This window comes from Lolium perenne, chromosome 4, assembly GCF_019359855.2.
Source record: "Lolium perenne isolate Kyuss_39 chromosome 4, Kyuss_2.0, whole genome shotgun sequence".
NCBI lineage: Eukaryota > Viridiplantae > Streptophyta > Magnoliopsida > Poales > Poaceae > Lolium > Lolium perenne.
In genome coordinates, this window is record NC_067247.2 from 346365284 (window position 1) to 346380027 (window position 14744).

The 14744-nt window shown below is 42.3% G+C and overlaps 1 long non-coding RNA gene across 8 annotated transcripts; it reads right to left on the reverse strand.

Annotated features, from left to right (window-relative positions):
• Positions 1 to 7542: 7542 nt before the first annotated feature.
• LOC127297061 (uncharacterized) lies at positions 7543 to 14180 on the reverse strand. Of its 8 annotated transcripts, none has more exons than XR_007848868.2 (8): positions 13702 to 14180; positions 12320 to 13611; positions 9998 to 10182; positions 9596 to 9666; positions 9461 to 9492; positions 9201 to 9360; positions 8672 to 8846; positions 7543 to 8491 (listed from the first exon to the last, which is right to left on the reverse strand). It is a non-coding gene; the product is annotated as an uncharacterized lncRNA (long non-coding RNA). The 8 variants fall into 8 exon arrangements; XR_007848870.2 differs by lacking the exon at positions 8672 to 8846 and adding an exon at positions 11827 to 11947; XR_007848871.2 differs by lacking the exon at positions 8672 to 8846 and adding an exon at positions 11755 to 11947.
• Positions 14181 to 14744: the final 564 nt, after the last annotated feature.

Genomic DNA, 14744 nt, shown 5'->3' on the forward strand with positions numbered 1-14744 from the left:
ACTTCTAGCTTGTTTAACTCTTGCATTATCATCTCTTATATCAATATAGATATTTGCTTTGAGTGATTTGATCTCAGTTCATATGCTTTACAATAGTATGATCAGGATTATGTTGGTAGCATGTCACTTCAGAAATTATCTTTGTTATCGTTTACCTACTCGAGGACGAGTAGGAACTAAGCTTGGGGATGCTGATACGTCTCCGACGTATCGATAATTTCTTATGTTCCATGCTTGTTTTATGACATTACCTACATGTTTTGTTCACACTTTATGATGATTTTATGCGTTTTCCGGAACTAACCTATTGACGAGATGCCGAAGTGCCAGTTCCTGTTTTCTGCTGTTTTTGGTTTCAGAAATCCTAGTAAGGAAATATTCTCGGAATTGGACGAAATCAACGCCCAGCATCTTAGAATCCCACGAAGCTTCCAGAACACCCGAGAGCCACCAGAGGAGGGCCCTGTGGGCCCCAGATGCCAGGGTGGCGCGGCCCAGGCCTTGGCCGCGCCCCCTATTGTGTCGTCGCCCCGTGGCCCCTCCGACTCCGCCTCTTCGCCTATTTAGTCGTCCCTGACCTAAATCCTCGACCCTGTTCGACGAAACCAGAGAAAACCTTCCAGAGCCGCCGCCATCGCGAAACTCCAATTCGGGGGACAGAAATCTCTGTTCCGGCACGCCGCCGGGACGGGGAATTGCCCCCGGAGTCATCTCCACCGCCGTCTCCACCGCCATCTTCACCGCCATCGCTGTCTCCATGATGAGGAGGGAGTAATTCACCCCCGGGGCTGAGGGCTCCGCTGTAGCTATGTGGTTCATCTCTCTCTTTATGTGATCTAGTTGAATATCATCTATGTGCTACTCTAGTGATGTTATTAAAGTACTCTATTCCTCCTGCACGGTGTAATGGTGACAGTGTGTGCATCGTGTAGTACTTGGCGTAGGTTATGATTGTAATCTCTTGTAGATTATGAAGTTAATTATTGCTATGATAGTATTGATGTGATCTATGCCTCCTTCATAGTGTGATGGTGACAGTGTGCATGCTATGTTAGTACTTGGTGTAATTGTGTTGATCTATCATGCACTCTAAGGTTATTTAAACATGAATATCGAATATTGTGGAGCTTGTTAACACCGACATTGAGGGTTCGTGTAATCCTACACAATTAGTGGTGTTCATCATCCAACAAGAGAGTGTAGAGTAGAGCATTTATCTATTTATTCTGTTATGTGATCAATGTTGAGAGTGTCCACTAGTGAAAGTATAATCCCTAGGCCTTGTTCCCAAATACTGCAATCATCGCTGCTTGTTTACTGTTTTACTGCATCTCTACTGCCTGCAATATTACCACCATCAATCACACGCCAGTTGTAGCATCAAGCTATTTTCTGGTGCCGTTACTACTGCTCATATTCATTCATACCACCTGTATTTCACTATCTCTTCGCCGAACTAGTGCACCTATACATCTGACAAGTGTATTAGGTGTGTTGGGGACACAAGAGACTTCTTGCTTTGTGGTTGCAGGGTTGCATGAGAGGGATATCTTTGACCTCTTCCTCCCTGAGTTCGATAAACCTTGGGTGATCCACTTAAGGGAAACTTGCTGCTGTTCTACAAACCTCTGCTCTTGGAGGCCCAACACTATCTACAAGAATAGAAGCACCAGTAGACATCAATGATCAAGATCATCTATTTGTAATGCTACATGTTGCGTTTGTTGGGATCCGATGAATATGGAATACTATGCTATGTTGATTATCAATCTATCATCTATGTGTTGTTTATGATCTTGCATGCTCTCCATTATTAGTAGAGGCTCTGGCCAACTTTTTACTTGTAACTCCAAGAGGGAGTATTTATGCTCGATAGTGGGTTCATGCCTCCATTAAATCTGGGACAGTGACAGAAAGTTCTAATGTTGCGGATGTGCTGTTGCCACTAGGGATAAAACATCAATGCTATGTCTAAGGATGTATTTGTTGATTACATTACGCACCATACTTAATGCAATTGTCTGTTGTTTGCAACTTAATACTGGAGGGGGTTCGGATGATAACCTGAAGGTGGACTTTTTAGGCATAGATGCATGCTGGATAGCGGTCTATGTACTTTGTCGTAATGCCCAATTGAATCTCACACTACTCATCATAACATGTATGTACATGGTCATGCCCTCTTTATTTGTCAATTGCCCAACTGTAATTTGTTCACCCAACATGCTATTTATCTTATGGGAGAGACACCACTAGTGAACTGTGGACCCCGGTCCATTCTTTACATCGAATACAATCTACTGCAATACTCGTTCTACTGTTCTCTGCAAACATCATCATCCATACTATACATCTAATCCTTTGTTACAGCAAGCCGGTGAGACTGACAACCTCACTGTCACGTTGGGGCAAAGTAATTTGGTTGTGTTGTGCAGGTTCCACGTTGGCGCCGGAATCCCTGGTGTTGCGCCGCACTACACTCCGCCGCCATCAACCTTCAACGTGCTTCTTGGCTCCTACTGGTTCGATAAACCTTGGTTTCTTACTGAGGGAAAACTTGCTGCTATACGCATCACACCTTCCTCTTGGGGTTCCCAACGGACGCGTGTTGTACGCGTATCAGGGATGCATAAGGTTATCACCGTTGCATGTTGACGGGATGGGGGATAGTGGGAGCGACAGAAACCCGGTCCCGATTCTTAGATGCATGTTAATGGGGGGACCAATTATAGGGAACTTTAAACTTACAATGGTGGTTGGAATTCATGTCTTAATATGAAGTCTTAATAATTCCCTTGCTTCTACATTTCGATGGCCTTAGGATCAATCACTAGGGGTGTACTTGCACATGTATATGGCTGCACCTATCTATGGCTCCTCCCTAGAAGAAGCACTAAAAAGACTATAATGAGCTTCACTAATTGTGACAACCATACAAATAAAATAGAAATTTTTCTAAACACTTGCTCTCTTGAGTTACTCCACTTCACTTCATCTCATTGCATTTTACATTATTGCACATTACTTATTCTTGCACTAGTTTTACTTCTTGCATTTTAATTTCAGCGCTTGTAGTTTCTTAGTAAAAACCTCTACACACACACACCTTATCCCCTAGCTTTGTATCGAAGGCTGATACGTGTAAAGCACACGTCCGTTGGGAACCCCAAGAGGAAGGTGTGATGCGTACAACAGTAAGTTTTCCCTCAGTAAAAAACCAGGGTTATCGAACCAGTAGGAGTCAAGAAGCACGTGAAGGTTGTTGGTGGCGGAGTGTAGTGCGGCGCAACACCAGGGATTCCGGCGCCAACGTGGAACCTGCACAACACAATCAAGATACTTTGCCCCAACGTAACAGTGAGGTTGTCAATCTCACCGGCTTGCTGTAAACAAAGGATTAAATGTATAGTGTGGAAGATGATGTTTGCGAAGAATAGTAAGAACAAGTATTGCAGTAGATTGTATTCGATGTAAAAGAATGGACCGGCGTCCACAGTTCACTAGTGGTGTCTCTCCAAAAGAAATAGCATGTTGGGTGAACAAATTACAGTTGGGCAATTGACAAATAAAGAGGGCATAACAATGCATATACATATTATGATGAGTAGTATGAAATTCAATTGGGCATTACGACAAAGTACATAGACCGCTATCTAGCATGCATCTATGCCTAAAAAGTCCACCTTCGGGTTAGCATCCGCACCCCTTCCAGTATTAAGTTGCAAACAACAGACAATTGCATTAAGTATGGTGCGTAATGTAATCAACACAAATATCCTTAGACAAAGCATTGATGTTTTATCCCTAGTGGCAACAAAGACATCCACAACCTTAGAACTTTCTCACACTGTCCTGCATTAAATGGAGGCATGAACCCACTATCGAGCATAAATACTCCCTCTTGGAGTTACAAGTATCAACTTGGCCAGAGCCTCTACTAGCAACGGAGAGCATGCAAGATCATAAACAACACATAGATGATAGATTGATAATCAACATAACATAGTACTTCATATTCATCGGATCCCAACAAACGCAACATGTAGCATTACAAATAGATGATCTTGATCATGATAGGCAGCTCACAAGATCTAACATGATGGCACAATGAGGAGAAGATAATCATCTAGCTACTGCTATGGACCCATAGTCCAGGGCTAAACTACTCACACATCACTCCGGAGGCGATCATGGCGATGAAGAGTCCTCCGGGAGATGATTCCCCTCTCCGGCAGGGTGCCGAAGGCGATCTCCTGAATCCCCCGGGATGGGATTGGCGGCGGCGGCGTCTCTGGAAGGTTTTCCGTATCGTGGCTCTCGGTACTGGGGTATTCGCGATGAAGGCTTCTTATAGGCGGAAGGGTAGGTTTAGGGGCGACACGAGGGCCCCACACGCCAGGGCGGCGCGGCCCCACCCTTGGCCGCGCGGCCCTGTTGTGGCGGCGCCTCGTCGCCCCACTTCGTATCCCTCTCGGTCTTCTGGAAGCTTCGTGGAAATCAAAAACAGCAGAAAACAACAACTGGCTCTTCGGCATCTTGTCAATAGGTTAGTGCCGAAAAATGCATAAATATGACATAAAGTGTGTATAAAACATGTGAGTATCATCAATAAAGTAGCATGGAACATAAGAAATTATAGATACGTTTGAGACGTATCAAAGGCCATATAAGTGGGTTGTAGGGCTTTAGAGAATAGTTAGTTTACCTTCAGCTCCTCGTGGGTTCGACACTCAAATGCTTATCGAATTGTACTGCGGTGATCCACTACACTTGGGGGTTATCAGGAATGCGACGTGTACTTCAACATCATGATATCCCACACATCTTCAGCATGCTCGGCATTGACGACATGGGCAAGGATCTTTGGCGATATGGAGTTGAGCAAATAGATCATGACTTTCTTATTTTGTGTGAGCCAGACCATGGATTGGATTTAGCACGATCTTCTTGTTCTTATCGACATCTTAAACCTCTAGATATTCCGCCGGTGCGATCAGAACCATCGAGCGGTCCCATCAGTCCCATGACCCGTGCACCACATAGGGTGGTCAAAACTTGAATGTTCCATAAGAGGTTGTTCCCCGGGTGAGTTTTTTGTCAGGGGCGCTCCAAGGGTAGCCGACATCGCCGTCATGGTCGCGGTGGATGAAGACATCGTTTTGAGGGGAGGGGAGGGGGATCGTGACAATCATGACCAACAACGATCAAAGGGGTTGGGGGTTTTTGGTTTTCGGTGGGAAGGTCGATCTCAGCTAGCGATGGGAAGAGATGGTGGCTCTGATACAATGCCGAGTTTGGAGGAATGATGCCCTCGTTAGAGGGATCGGGTATGTGTTAAGTATGTTTGTAAAAGCCCCCAACTGGTGGCAATACATAGGGCATACATATATGGTTGAAGTACTACTCAATACCGTATACTATGGGTATTACATGTCTAACAATAGGAAGAGTTGATATCGTGGAAGGACGAAGGGCAAGAGCTACTACGGGTCTCCGGCTAGTGGTGGTGGTGGTAGAGGCAATGGCGGCAACGGTGGTGGTGATGGTGGCGGCAACGGTGGCAATCTTGCTTGATCCGGCTCATTTCATGTAAACTTGCATGCATGATTGATCGCCATCTCATCTAGACTATAATTTTAAATGAACTACTGTTGTTAATTTAAATTACCTGTCTTTAGTTTTTGATTATTGTTGATGCATCGGGTTAAAACCCTATTATGTTCCAAATCCTGTTTTGCGGTATAGAAAGTGTCATGCGGAACAAATTACTCATACTTACAGCCAAATCTTCGCCTTGTGGTACAAGTACGCGGGATCTGCCCTTTTGACACCACAAAACTAGTTAAAGTTTTACCGCATCCTTGCTTTGCCGTATATAGCTATTTATGAGATGCTTAAAACGGAGGCTACTGTTGTGATGCAGCGGATCCATCCATCAACACTGCAATGGTAATTCCCTTGCAAATAAAATCACTACTGTTGGATCGGAGGCCTCCAGTTTGTTCAGGTGTAGTAGTAGACAGGCTGATGTGTGTACGTCCTGTTGTCTTTGTACAGGACAGTCACCATCCTCATCCTCTGGTACGCGAAGGGATTCAGTTCCTCGCATTCCGAACTCGGAACTATGCACGGAGAATGTGGAACAGAGGCGAGGACGTAACGAGACGAACGAGTTTTAGGGGCTTTGATTCCACGGGATCGGCCGGGGCGAAGCAAATGGCGAGGGGCCATGCATCGTCGTTTGTAGGTGTGGCAGATAAAAATATTGAATGTAAACTTAAGGGGAGCAACTAGGTTGCACAGCGGCGCCAAGAGGCGCAGTAAAGGGCGCGCAGCTAGTAACGCCGGAATTAAATTGCTCGCCACTCCCGCCGGCCACTGCTGCCGCTCTTGCCGGTCGATCCAGCCATCGGCGCAGCTGCAATGTACCCTGTTTAAAGTTTCAGCTATCGGGCTGAAGAAACGCTACGAGTAGGTGGCTGGAGCCTGGAGGAGTATTGCTGCTCACTGCTCATTCGTTGCAAACAGCAGATTTCAGGAGAGTATCCGTGGTGGTACAACTTACAAGTAGGTAGTAAACATGTCAACAGATTTACCTACGGCTTGGACCTTTATTTGATATTGCGGTTTGGTTTGATGTATATCTTTTCAGGAGAGCTCCTATGGCTTGTAGGAACGAGAATGATAAATGCCATGATTTATATTCGAAACATATATAGTGCTCCTATTGATTTGTTTGGAAAATTAACATTTGGTTTGAAAAATAAGCAGCGGAATGATGTATAATTTCAGCATCACCGTGTGCCTACTCACGGCGGAATTGTTGCTCATCACATTAGAAAACCTATCAATCCATCATACATGGAGAAAACAGATTCTGCTTGGACTTAGGACAAGTCAATGATGCTTTCAGGACACTGGTGGTATAAATACTATACCTAACTAGATATAATTGTGCGCCTTGGCGCACGACCCCGTTGAATTCGCACCGATTTACATTTGGTATCATGGTGATAAAAACAATACGGTAAAATGATAATATGTATTGTTAGACAAACAATTATATACAATCAGGAAAATGGGCGGATATATTACAATGACTAATACTGAAAATATAGTACAATAAGTACGATTGTATGACTATCTAAAGTAGCAAAATTAAGGAATGAACAACAAAAGAAAGGTAGCCATGATACGCTAAAATCATTTGCAGGATTCCTTATCAAGTAATTTTGGAGGAGATAAAACATTTTAAAGTTTTGACTTGGTTCTCTGCACAACAAGGATCACCACGTCCTCACATTTAAAAAAAAATATAATTTAAGGAAATATATTAGAAAGGATTGTCGAAGAAATAATAGAAAATCAAATAATGGTAGCAAGCTTATTCATCAACTTCAGAGTTCAGAGGTAGCCATGATAAGCAAAAAAATCATTTGTATCTCCTTAATCTGAAGCTCAAAGTTACTGAAACTATGAATGTCACTATGATGCAAGCCAAAACTTTAGAATCTCCAGGAGTGGTTCTGCCAAGTAGCACAATAGCCAAAACATAAGCACCAAGTGATGCATCGTCCATTTGGTCATTTAGTATTGAATACATTTTTAGAAATAAATTATGTTTCCCACCGGAACAAAAACATGAACATGGTGCTACTTCTAAGCATATCTCTAACATGGAACCACATTTATGTTTTTATATTAAAAAGGAATATATGGTTATCAAGATTGGGCCACCAATATCTCCTGAAATGAAGTACTATTAGGCAACTGTTTCGCCCTTGGACCAACTTTCACATCCATCTTAGTCGCCACATCGAAGCCCTTGTTTATGCAGTAACTACAGCCACCCTTGGTAATGGCACTAACCTGCCTTTCTGGTCGGATAGATGGCTTGCTGGGCAGAGTATTGCAGATCTTACCCCTGTCGTGGTTGCTACTCTCAGTCCTCGTGTCATCAAGTGCCGGTCAGTCGCCTCAGCCTTACCAGAGAATGCCTGGATCAGGGATATTAGTGGAACCCTCTCCACTGAAGCTATCATTCTATTTCTTCACTTAGCAAACATCACTGTTGAGCAGGAGCTGCATCCGGGCTCGCAGGAAACCTTAACTTGGAACCTCACAGAGTCAGGCTCATACTCTGCTAAATCTGCTTACAAAGCATTTTTTGAAGGCTCCATATTCTCTCCTCATCACAACTCAATCTAGGAATGTTGGAGCCGTCTCAAATGCAAAATATTTGCTTGGCAGGCCTCGCTTGACCGATGTTGGACAGTAGAAAGGCGCAAACGCCATGACTTGAATGATAATGACACCCGCGCTTTATGTGATCGGTCAGGAGGTTGAGTCTATACCCCATTTGCTCACTCAATGTTCCTTCTCTAAACAGATATGGCATGACATTCTGTCCAGACTTAACCTGCTTGGTTATATGCCTCGCGCCCATGAGAGCTTCAACATTGGTTCGCTACTGCCGTAGATAATGCCAGCCCTGGAATGCAAAAAAAAGGTGTTAAATATCTAATTCTGCTAACCGTTTGGAGGCTTTGGAAAGCAAGGAATGATGTGATCTTTAAGAATATCAATCTCAATAGAGAAGACTTGGTCATTTATATTCTGGAAGAAGCAAAGATGTGGATGCTTGCTGGGGCAAAAGCACTTCCTATCCTACCTCCGCATTCCAGGCCACCTGATGACGCGGCAGTCCCCAGGCTAACAAATGGTATATATTTCTTTCTAGCTTCTTCTTTCTTTCTCTTCTTAGCCTTTAATTTTTTTGTAGCTTGGCTATGCTGGTGTACCACCCGCTTTTTCTGCAGTTTTCTTCTAATACACAAATACACACGCTTTGGCGTGTGCTTAAGCATGTGTTTGAGAAAACAAAATTACTATTAGGCAGTAAGAGAGGCGCAAATATTGGACACTTGAATCTGAATTTCCATACTGAGCCCATATGGTGCATATAGATGAACATGTGCATGTGTTCGATATGGACCTTATACATATTCATTCTAACTATTTTTTCCTACTGCATGCATTACTACCACATGTCCCACAAATGGCTTTTATTTGTGTCCAGGGCAACCACATGTACGCAAAGAATCTCACAAGGCTATGTCCAGCATTTCATCATAAACAAAAATCACAGGCACACACTAAGAAAATCAATGCAAGGAGCATCGAATGAAACAGAGGCTCACCTCAGAACGACGCATCTCTACAGAGGCAGCAATACCAAATAGGCTAGTAAGATTGGATTAAAAAGAAGGATCCATGGTGCCTCGCTGAACGGTGCCGGGAGTGATGGACCGCGCCACCACAACATCTTCCACTGATAAATCCAGTGATGCCTGACATCTCCTAGAAATACACAACTTTACAGTGATTTCACCGCACTCTTAAACTGTATAACTGATGGTGCTACCATAGGAAGACAGTAGTTTAGGTATTTTCTTCTTACTCTTAAGTATCATCATTCTGTACTTTCTACAGCTGAGAGGATTTTAAACAGAACCTTAGTGAGCAAAGGGATACATAGAAGCATCATCCAGGCAGGTATCGATAGGCTGCTTGCACACATAGAAAGAGAGGTTACCTCTTATTTATTCCAGATGCATCAGATGATGCCGGTAGCTCCTACGGATCATCAACCACAGTTGGAAGAACCTAACATGACATCCAGGCAGACGATAAGAATACGAAGCGCAAGTAAACCAAAAGACCATGTCTACTGGATAAGTAACTATCTCTAAAGCCATGACCTGAACAGAATCATGGAACAAAGCTCTGTGCACAAATGAATTCTAAAAGATACTTGTTGATGTTAAATATTTTCTCCGAAGATCCCCAAATTTCAAGCTAAATAAATATATTTGTGAACTTCTTTTCAAATTAGCAAAGATACTTAAATTCGATGTGAATTTCCATCCTTCTGTGAAGATAGTACATGGTGCACAACTGGCTGAAATAAAAGCAAACCACCTATGGTGAGGCCTACCATGGATGAAGGTACATCTAGCAAAGCCGCATATATCACGAATAGGTGCAAAGGTTGATGATGGATACCAAACAATTTCTGAGCTCTAGCTTCTGCCGTTGGTGTGGCCTGCCCCTGAACCTGCAAGATTTGTGGGAATCCACTGGTACTGGAGTGTGGTGATATTTCAATAAACAGCCTAATACCTGCAGAAAGATCAAGATTATGGTTGGGATAACCTGGCAATAAATAATGGGTGAAACTAACATGTACAACAGAAATTTAATGTACAGTAATAAACATGTTTTTCAGACCAAGATATAGCTGCCTGGGAAATTCTTAGAAATGCTAAATAATGCCATATTTGTTCTATATCTTTGCTGCATGCTGCACTTGTCAATAGACCCTATTCTCGCTTACATTTCGTAAGCATTGGCACGAGAAAAAGAACATGAAGCATTTAAATTTATAACAGATGAGCATTTCTTCAGCTAACAAACCATATGTTTATTTGTCCGGCTACTTACACAACCAAACTTCTAATCTTGTATATTTAAGTGGACGTTGATATATTATGTGATCTATGTGTTTGAGATACATGACAGCATGAGAGAAATAAAGAGAATCCATAATTATACAGTATGTTCAAAAAAACAAAATACGGATACACCGTGGATCTCATCTCCACCATGGCTATAACCACAATTGGCTACCCATAGCAAGAATAAGACAACTTTTAGCTTTTCTGCTTGTAATAACCAAAAATGAAAAGTACTACCAGCAGCAGTCAGGAACTGATAAGACGTGATGGCAATAGTGCAACATATTGATTTAACCAATTATAAAATAATATATGGATTTTACTACACCTAAACTCATTCCAGCTATCTTTAATCAACATATATGAACGCCCATCAAATAAACATGAATGGAATAGAATATGTTTGAAAGTTCCTCCAAAAAATTGAGCACTCTCGTGTACATAGAGTTGGTAAATACCTCTAAGAAAAGCGAAATAAATAGTTCTTACAATGAGAAAAGTACTTATGATCTGGTTTTGGGACCCAATATGAATAGCAGACGTGTGGCATGCATCATATGAAAAGAACCACCAACATTGTACAGAGCTCAACTTCGCAACAAAGAGCAGCTTTGACCATAATAATACATTGCAAAAGAACTTTCCTAGATCCCTCCATACAAATATGGGGATCCTGCCAAAAATATTTCTGAATTAAGCTACAAGTTCAGTTCCTTCATGGCTCTTGCTATCCCAGCGATCTCAAAATCATCCCGAGTGTGCATTCTCTGCTATAACTCGTGACATGTGCATCAAGTTTAATATGCCATTAAATTAAACAAAAATGACATGTTCAATCCTCTCCTGTTCCTATGTGTTTTCTTAGATAAAAGTTGAAGTGATTATGGGTAGTACTCACTGTTTTCGAAGTTACAAATAAATAGCATCTCACCTATTGCGCATAAATGGATATGCTATTACACAAAAGAAATAGGAACAACCAGGTGGAGAGAAAAAACTATTTCATGATAAACAATCAAGGGGGAAACAAATCAAGTTCTTCGCTGCTACATATTGCACCATTTTTATGGAACAACATTTTTGAATATTACTATTCAGATCAGGCACCATATTGCAATGCAGCACTCATAATTCTTTGTTTGAACACTGCAATCAATTTTTAGTAACAAAAAACAATAATTGTCAATACGTGAGCATCTATAGGCAAGAAACCAAGTTTAAAAAATATATATTTCACCTCTTATTTATCTTAGATCACTGATTTTTATTTCAGAACCCAATTAACAAATATCTGCAGAAAAAGCATTACCTCAACAGAGACAATCCAATTGGCTAAATAAATGTATGAAAGAAGGGAGTGCAAAATTTAAAGCGACTATGTCATTCGCTACCATTGCTCAACCTTCTGCTCCAATTCTGGAACCTCACATCTCCAAACCAAGCAAACAAAGATATCATGACCACCAGAATTCCAAACAGGCACTGGAGATAGTGAATATAATGGAGATGGACACAACATGAAGGATAAATTTACTTCAAAGCCATAGCAAACAAAATAAAAAAATATTCTATTTTGTTAACTAAGATAACCACTTGACAAACATGATGTTTTCAAATATAAGTGGTGAGATCCTCCCACAGCAACGAATTCATAAAAATAGTGGACTCAAATGCTAACAAAAGCTATACTGATTTCTATGCGACGATTTCCTACGATAGGTTACCCCAATAAATATAAAAACCTCATATTCTTAGTTCTGTGATAGAATGACAGTACTAAATCACAAGCTTGCATTACATACCTGAGGCAAACCCATCCCAAAAGCAAACTTGGCAAGGGCTTCTAGGCGAGGAACGAAGATCTTTAGACCCATGTCAAACAACTGTAGGGGGGGAGTGATGGTCTGGACGCCCCCATGCCTTTCAGCTCACAACGACCACCATGATGAGCCCCAGCCGGGAAAAAATACATGTATATCGCTATGAATTTCAGTTGATATTCTGTATGGCCGTGAACTTTAAGTGGGTGTTGTTATTCATTGCGAGGTAGATCAGCTTTCAATCATCTCCGGAGGAGCAGACCACCCAGCAAGCATAACTTCACCAAGAATTCAGCCAAGAAATGGTCATATAAAATGAGGTAACCTTGATGTACAGCAAGTAATACTGAATCTAAGAGTACTTGATTTTCTTAGTCATTATTTTATGCAGTCACCAATTAACACCTGGAAAGGGAGCAAACCTGCTACTTGCCACAGAACTTTTGCACATATACGGATAAAGCAATGGGTAACCACCAAGAAAACTGACATTAAAACATAAGGTATAACCAGAAAGAAAACTGCCAATAAAACAGAAGGTATCACCACATGTAGTTTAACTACAAAACTGTAAGAAAAACACTTATCTATGCAGCAAGTAGGATATGTTTGACCAGCATATGCAGCCATAGAAGTTAACTATGAGTCTATGGGAATTATAATAATTTGGTCAAATATGTCTGGTCTAGCTATGTCCTGCTAATGAACAAAGACAATTCTAATCGCTATACTCCAATAAGATTAAGATCGGAGATAAAACACAAGGTATTCTATTGGGAGTCCTTTCAAGCATAGCAGTACATTTCTTTTTCTTCGATAAACATGTCAACAGACAAACTTCATAATATACATCTCAAGCATCACATTTAACATGGGTGTATGCACGCCAGCCTAAGAAAAATGGAAACCAAAGAAGCTGATCTCTCACATTAGCCGATTTTAATAACATGTAGGTACACTGTTGACGAGCGCTTCATCGATAATGATTTAACTGATCTCTCACATTAGCCGATTCTAATAACATGAAGCTGATCTAAACTAATAGAACCTAGGTAGGAACATTATAAAGAAAAATTAGTGGTCATATGGTTCTAGAGTTAGCAGAATTCCTTTATACATTTCTAACCCAGAAACCAATCATAATCTTACACCACAATCTTCTTCAGAGTAATATTTCTCAAATCTTGATAGTGGACGGCTGGGTCTGGAGCAGGTCTCAACAGGTTACCTCAAGGTTACCTCATTCCAAGTTTGGGTCTGGATGCCAGGCAATACTACAACAAACGGACAGAAAAGTCAGAAAACATACGGATTTGAACTGAAAAGTAGAGGAGCCTCTCTTATGAACAAAAAAATTCATGCACCTAGGCTAGAACAGGAGGACGAGGATATGGAGAGAGAGGAGAGGAGCACGTCGGGGGCGAGGGACAGAGCGCTCACCCACCGCAGACCAGTCCCCCGCACACCGCGCCCACGGCCCATCTCTTGGATCCTCATGCTCCTCTAGCGTCGCCGCCCGTGGTGGCGGCCTCCGGACCGACGGCGCCCTGGAGGGCTTCCTCCTCCGCCTCATCGGAGATGACCATGAGGGCCTCCACTGCTGCTGCTACTCCATGCTCACCCAGCCTCGGGTCTCCAGAGCTCGAGCTCCATGGAGGAGGCCGGCCGACGAGGTGGGGATACGGGGCTTGGGAGGAGGAGAAGGTGGGTGGCGGCCAGGGAGATGGAGCAGCGCCGCCGGACACGGGGGAGGAGCACACGTGGGGATTGGAAGGAGACTCGCGAGGGGATGGGGCGCGGCGGCTGGGATTGGGTGAGTGTGCCTCTAGGGTTTTCACCGTGGGTGTCCCTTTTATATGGACGCGGTGAAAATATAGACGGCTGAGATGCACTAATATAAAGATCCGACGGCTCACGTGATCAGATCGCTGTGAGTCCCCCTATGGGGGGCATCTATTATATCTCTTAATTTCAGCAACCAAGTAGGAGTCCTATATGATCTCGGCCCAAAAGTGCAGCCATGTGAGGGAAGAACCACGGGCTGAAGTGTGACCTCTTGACCAAGGCTAACACGATTGATATGTACTAGCAACTGCTCGTGCATTGCTATGGTTTTATTTTTACTCGTAATATATTAATATAATAAATGTAAAAATTCCCGTGTATTTTTACAACCGATCTAGTTGGCATTGCTTAAATATAAAAAACACTCAACCAATTATATTGTATTGACAAATATATACTCCTCGATGCTCTTTAGATATTGTCGTAGGACATTAGGAACTTCAGTGCAACAGTGAGGATGTAGACTAGTACATTAGATAAATAAGGATAACATTTTTTACTGTAAAATAGGAAGCTGAGCTGAATAGTATTATACTTTTGCAGGTTAGGTGCTGGTATGAGC